Source organism: Lolium rigidum, chromosome 5, assembly GCF_022539505.1.
Source record: "Lolium rigidum isolate FL_2022 chromosome 5, APGP_CSIRO_Lrig_0.1, whole genome shotgun sequence".
NCBI classification, from domain to species: domain Eukaryota; kingdom Viridiplantae; phylum Streptophyta; class Magnoliopsida; order Poales; family Poaceae; genus Lolium; species Lolium rigidum.
Window position 1 is genome coordinate 259,381,061 of NC_061512.1, and position 5,917 is coordinate 259,386,977.

Sequence of the window (5,917 nt, forward strand, 5' to 3'; positions counted from 1 at the left end):
TAATAAAAAATCGAAAATAGAAAAATTTTAAGCACAGCCGATGTTCAGACATCGACTTAAGAATAAACAGCCGATGCACAGCCATCGACTTTAGAATTACAGAGTTTCAACTGCCACTTGGGCGGGCCTCTCTGATGAGCCAACTGCACCCTTGACCTGAAGGCAAGACAATGTCACGACTGGCCAGAGCTTCAACTGCAGCGTCATTGGGATATGGAGCTGGATTTCTTCAAGGATGTTCTTCACCTCCTCAGAGTTTTCGACCAATGTCTCAATGGGTGAAGAAAGCAGAGCTTTGAAGCATTGGAGTTCATCACAACCCTGACAAACAACAAGAGCAACATAAGCATGCAGATCAGGGTAAGGGCGAGCCCAACAAGGGGAGCATACCTCTCCTAGGACCATGGGAACAGCCGATGACGATGCAATCGGCTGTGGCGTTTCTGCCTGGGGATTGGCCAGGGTGGCGACTTGGTCGACGTCACCTTTAGAAGATGTTACGTCCAGAGTGGTGGAGGGCATCAGAACTTCATCAACATCCCCACTGGAAGCTTCATCAGTCTGCGGGAAAAAGATGGTGAACCAATCTGAGCAGCAAAGCACAAGAGCAGGATTACCAAACTAACATGCTACTAAAGCCTAGAAGGATGTGCCCTTCAAAGTTTTCCTGGCAGCCACCTTTCTCACCGCTGTTCTCTCCTTGACTGAGGCTCGGGGGGCAGCTGGCCCTGAAGATTCTTTGCTCTTGGGAGCCGATTGTGTTGAAATCGGTTGTCTCTGCATCACAACCTTGTTGTAAGGTGATGAGTTCTTGCAGAAGAAAACCACCAGAGTTGATGGGAGGAATTTGAAGAGGGAGCCATCATCATTGATAGGCTCTGGGCCATCTTGTTGCTGCAGAGAAACAGAGCAGGGTTATCTATCACAAGGAAATTTGTGGGCAAGTGGTACCTGTTCTGCAGAATTATCAGCTTTAGCTTCAAGTTGTTTCAGCAACGGTCCTAGAGCTTTCCTGAGAGCATTAATTCAGGAGTTTTGCCGTTAAAGCTAACATTACGCTCAGGTGATTTGGAGTCCAAAATCTAGGGTTCGTGCGGCTGCGGATTGGACCTGTTCGTTTGGGATCTCAATTTGAGCAAGGGTTGCAGGTTACCGTTTGAGGGGATATCTGAATGGACCTGCCTTGCAATTTATCGTGAAGGATGATACGTCTCCGACGTATCGATAATTTCTTATGTTCCATGCTACATTATTGATGATATCTACATGTTTTATACACATTATATGTCGTATTTACGCATTTTCCGGCACTAACCTATTAACAAGATGCCGAAGAGCCGATTGTCTGTTTTCTCGCCGTTTTTGGTTTCGTAAATCCTAGTAAGGAAATAATCTCGGAATTGGATGAAATCAACGCCCAGGGTCCTATTTTTGCACGAAGCTTCCAGAAGACCGAGGGGGAAAGGAAGTGGGGCCACGAGGCGCCGCCACAACAGGGCGGCACGGCCTGGGCTTGGCCCGCGCGGCCCTGGTGTGTGGGGCCCTCGTGTGGCCCCCCGCGTTGCCCTTCCGCCTACTTAAAGTCTTCGTCGCGAAACCCTCTGTACCGAGAGCCACGATACGGAAAACCTTCCAGAGACGCCGCCGCCGCGAATCCCATCTCGGGGATTCGGGAGATCGCTCTCCGGCACCCTGCCGGAGAGGGGAATCATCTCCCGGAGGACTCTTCATCGCCATGATCGCCTCCGGAGTGATGAGTGAGTAGTTCACCCCCGGACTATGGGTCCATAGCAGTAGCTAGATGGTCGTCTTCTCCTTATGTGCTTCATTGTTGGATCTTGTGAGCTGCCTAACATGATCAAGATCATCTATCTCGTAATACTATATGTTGTGTTTGTCGGGATCCGATGGATAGAGAATACTATGTTATGGTGATTATCAATCTATTACCTATGTGTTGTTTATGATCTTGCATGCTCTCCGTTATTAGTAGAGGCTCGGCCAAGTTTTTGCTCTTAACTCCAAGAGGGAGTATTTATGCTCGATAGTGGGTTCATGCCTCCATTAAATGCGGGACGATGTGACAGAAAGTTCTAAGGTTGTGGATGTGCTCGTTGCCACTAGGGATAAAACATTGATGCTATGTCTAAGGATGTAGTTGTTGATTACATTACGCACCATACTTAATGCAATTGTCCGTTGCTTGCAACTTAATACTGGAAGGGGTTCGGATGATAACCTCGAAGGTGGACTTTTTAGGCATAGATGCATGCTGGATAGCGGTCTATGTACTTTGTCGTAATGCCCAATTAAATCTCACTATATTTACCATATCATGTATATGCATTGTTATGCCCTTTTCTATTTGTCAATTGCCCGACTGTAATTTGTTCACCCAACATGCTTTTATCTTATGGGAGAGACACCTCTAGTGAAATGTGGACCCCTGTCCTATTCTTTACATCGCATACAATCTACTGCAATTGTTCTTTACTGTTTTCTTCGCAAACAATCATCTTCCACACAATACGGTTAATCCTTTGTTACAGGCAAGTCGGTGAGATTGACAACCTCACTCGTTTCGTTGGGGCAAAGTACTTTGGTTGTGTTGTGCAGGTTCCACGTTGGCGCCGGAATCCTTGGTGTTGCGCCGCATCACATTTCGCCACCATCAACCTTCAACGTGCTTCTTGGCTCCTCCTGGTTCGATAAACCTTGGTTTCTTTCTGAGGGAAAACTTGCTGCTGTGCGCATCATACCTTCCTCTTGGGGTTCCCAACGAACGTGTGAGTTACACGCCATCAAAGGACTGATGCGTGGCCATTGGCTCGTTGAGCATTGACCAAGTTAATAATCGGCAAAGTTAGAATGAGGCGAAATCGGCTAAATCAGTATGAAGGAAATCGGCAAAGTCAAATTGGAGGAAGTTCTTCATTGATAATAAGATTTCTTACATAAAAGAGCTGATTGCTCTCAAAAGGAAGAACTAGGGGATACATTGCCCCATCTACTACTACTGATCCTATACTAAGGATCCTATCTACGGGCCGTCACTGCCCTCGTCATCGCCGTCGTCGCCGCTGTCGGCGCTACTCCCTGCGGGCTCGTCGTCGCTGCTGCCGCGGCCGCCGGCAGGGCCCTCGTTGTCCTCGTCCTCCTCGTCAGCGTCGTCGTCGTCGCTATCGAAGTCACTGAGGTTGCCCGGCCAGGGGCAGAAGCGCTTGGCCGGTGGCTCGTCGGAGGAGGTGTCGTCCTCCTCCTCCTCTTCCTCCTCCTTCTCCTCGAAGGAGGTGAAGTCGTCCCAGGAGAAGCGATCGTCATCGCTCTCCTCCTCCGTTTCCCCGTTGGCGAGGAAGCGGAGGTCGCTCTCCCCGTCGGTCGAGGACTTGTCGTCCTCAGACCAGACGGAGAAGTCATGGCTGGCCTCGTCCCCGTCTTCTAGGGCCCAGCGAATGTGGTCCGCCATTGGGACCCACTCCGGCGTCGGCTCGCGGAGAGGGGAGGACTGGACGGAAAGCCCGATGAAGCGGAGGAGGAAGAAGAAGAAGACATGGTGGCAGAGGAGGGTTTTTGGAGTGCTAATACGAAGGGGATGAAGAAGGGAACTGCGAGATGTGGCTAAATAAAAGGGGATATAGCGGAGATTTAATGTTCAAGCAGTTTTCGAGGATGTGGTGCCACAACTGTCAAATCGTGCAGAGAAGTTGAGAAGGCAAGGCATCATGATGAAGAATACTGCGACGGTCTCGCTTCTGCCACGACATGACCCTTCGAAGAAAAAAAAAGAGTGGTTTTGAAATTATCATTACCAAAACCAGGGGGGCATGTGTTATCACCGGATTTTGGCCAAATCAGGAGATGGGCCGTAAGTGAAGATGGGCTTAAAGGATATACACGTGGAGCATCTTTGGAGCGGCCTTGCACGAAGAGTTTGGGCTAGATTGCCCGTGTATCTGTAAATATGGTAGATCGTATTTTAGTTTAGAGTTAAAGATAGAGTTTAACCCGTGCACGGTTAGGTGCACGTCCAAATTAGAAAGTCCCTTGGACTATAAATATGTATCTAGGGTTATCGGAAAAGGAGGACAACCACGTTCACAACAAACACAAATCAGGCGCATCGCCACCCCTTCTTTCGAGGGTTTCTCCCGGTAAGCATCATGTCGCCTAGATCGCATCTTGCGACCTAGGCAGCACACGTTTATTCGTTTACCTTGTGCTGCTCGTGCTGAAGCGTTGTTGATGGCGAGTAGCACTATTTATCGTAGATGTTTTGGGGCTGGCATGGATGCTTTTCTTATGCATATCTGCTTAGCTATGCCGTCCCTCGATATCTAGCTGCCCTTACACCTATCTAGGTGTAAGGGCTGCGCCTTGCTTGTTCGTTGTTTAGTAGATCCGATCTGTTATAGTTGCTCCTTGATTCTTCGAGGATTGGTTTAATATCTGTATGGTTAGGCCTTGCAAACGGGTTGAACGATCCGGTAGTGCGTTAGGTATGGTTTGTTAGTCCTAAGAGGGATGTTCCGGAATTAACTTAATGTTGGTTTTTAGGCCGCTTTTAGGGTTAGTTTTCCATTATCTTTCGTGTCTATTAGGCTCAACTACGCGTAGGATGTTCCGATCATACGGTGAAAACCCTAAACTGTCGTAGATTGGTTTAACTCTATATTGATCAAGCAGGAGCCCCATGTCATCGTTAACCCGACGCAAACCATGGGGCGATCGGCTCTTTGAGCCGATCCACTGAGGCAACCCGAGAGCCGATCGGGCTCGTATTTAATGTTTACGTGTCCGCCATGCAGGAAACTAATCGAAGCAATTCAACACCTTCCCGACCAGGTATAGGTCGGGTGGCACGCCCTTGCAACCGCTAGGACGTGTGCCGGAACATTTGCGGGACGACGTCGAGGGACCAGGGCCCCCTGCAGACTTGGAAGCCTCCCGGCTCTTCGTGTTGCTTAACCACTGCTCGCCGGTGGGTTTTGGCAGGCAACAGCTTCTTGGCTCCTACTGGTTCGATAACCTTGGTTTCTTTCTGAGGGAAAACTTGCCGCTGTGCGCATCATACCTTCCTCTTGGGGTTCCCAACGGACGTGTACATCTACGCGCATCATGGGCCCCCGTGGCTCTTCTCTGTCTCGTCTTCTCGCTCCGTGAGTCTTCGGGTGAAATAGGGACTTTGCGATAATTTCCGGGGATTTTTCTGAAAGTTGGATTTTGGCACAAAAACGAGACACCGGAGCAATTCTGCTGAAAACAACGTTGGTCCGTGTTAATTGTATTCAAAATATACAAATTAGAGGAAAAACAACAGCAAAAGTGTTCGGGAAAGTAGATACATTTTGGACGTATCAATTCGCCCAAGCTTAGCTTATTGCTTGTCCTTAAGCAATTCAGTGACAACTGAGTGCGATAAAAGAAATTTTCACCAACCTATTTTCTTCATATGATGTATATATCCTCACTATATGATCAAGTACTTAGGCAATTCGTAATAAGAAGTATGCAACTAAGGCTACTCAATAGTCATGCAAGCTATGAAAATATATCAACACAAAAATAAGCAACATGAAACATAAGTATCTGCAGGATTGCAATTCTCATAATATGATATATGATAAAGTGGTATCTCGCTTGTCGTTATTTGTGGAGCAAAACATAAATGCCAAGGCACCTCTAAAGTTTAAGAGAAGGCTAGAAGTAGAAATATTGAAAGATACAAGCATCACAGTTATACCACAATTAATCGTATTCCGGGACAAGCATATTACACTAAGAATGACAACTATTCTTTCGAGAAGGTGCTCAAAGAAAGGATGGTGACTCAACATAAAAAATTAAAAGATTGACCCTTCGCAGAGGGAAGCAGAGTTACTCATGTGCTAGAGATTTTTATGTTGAATAAAACAAAGGT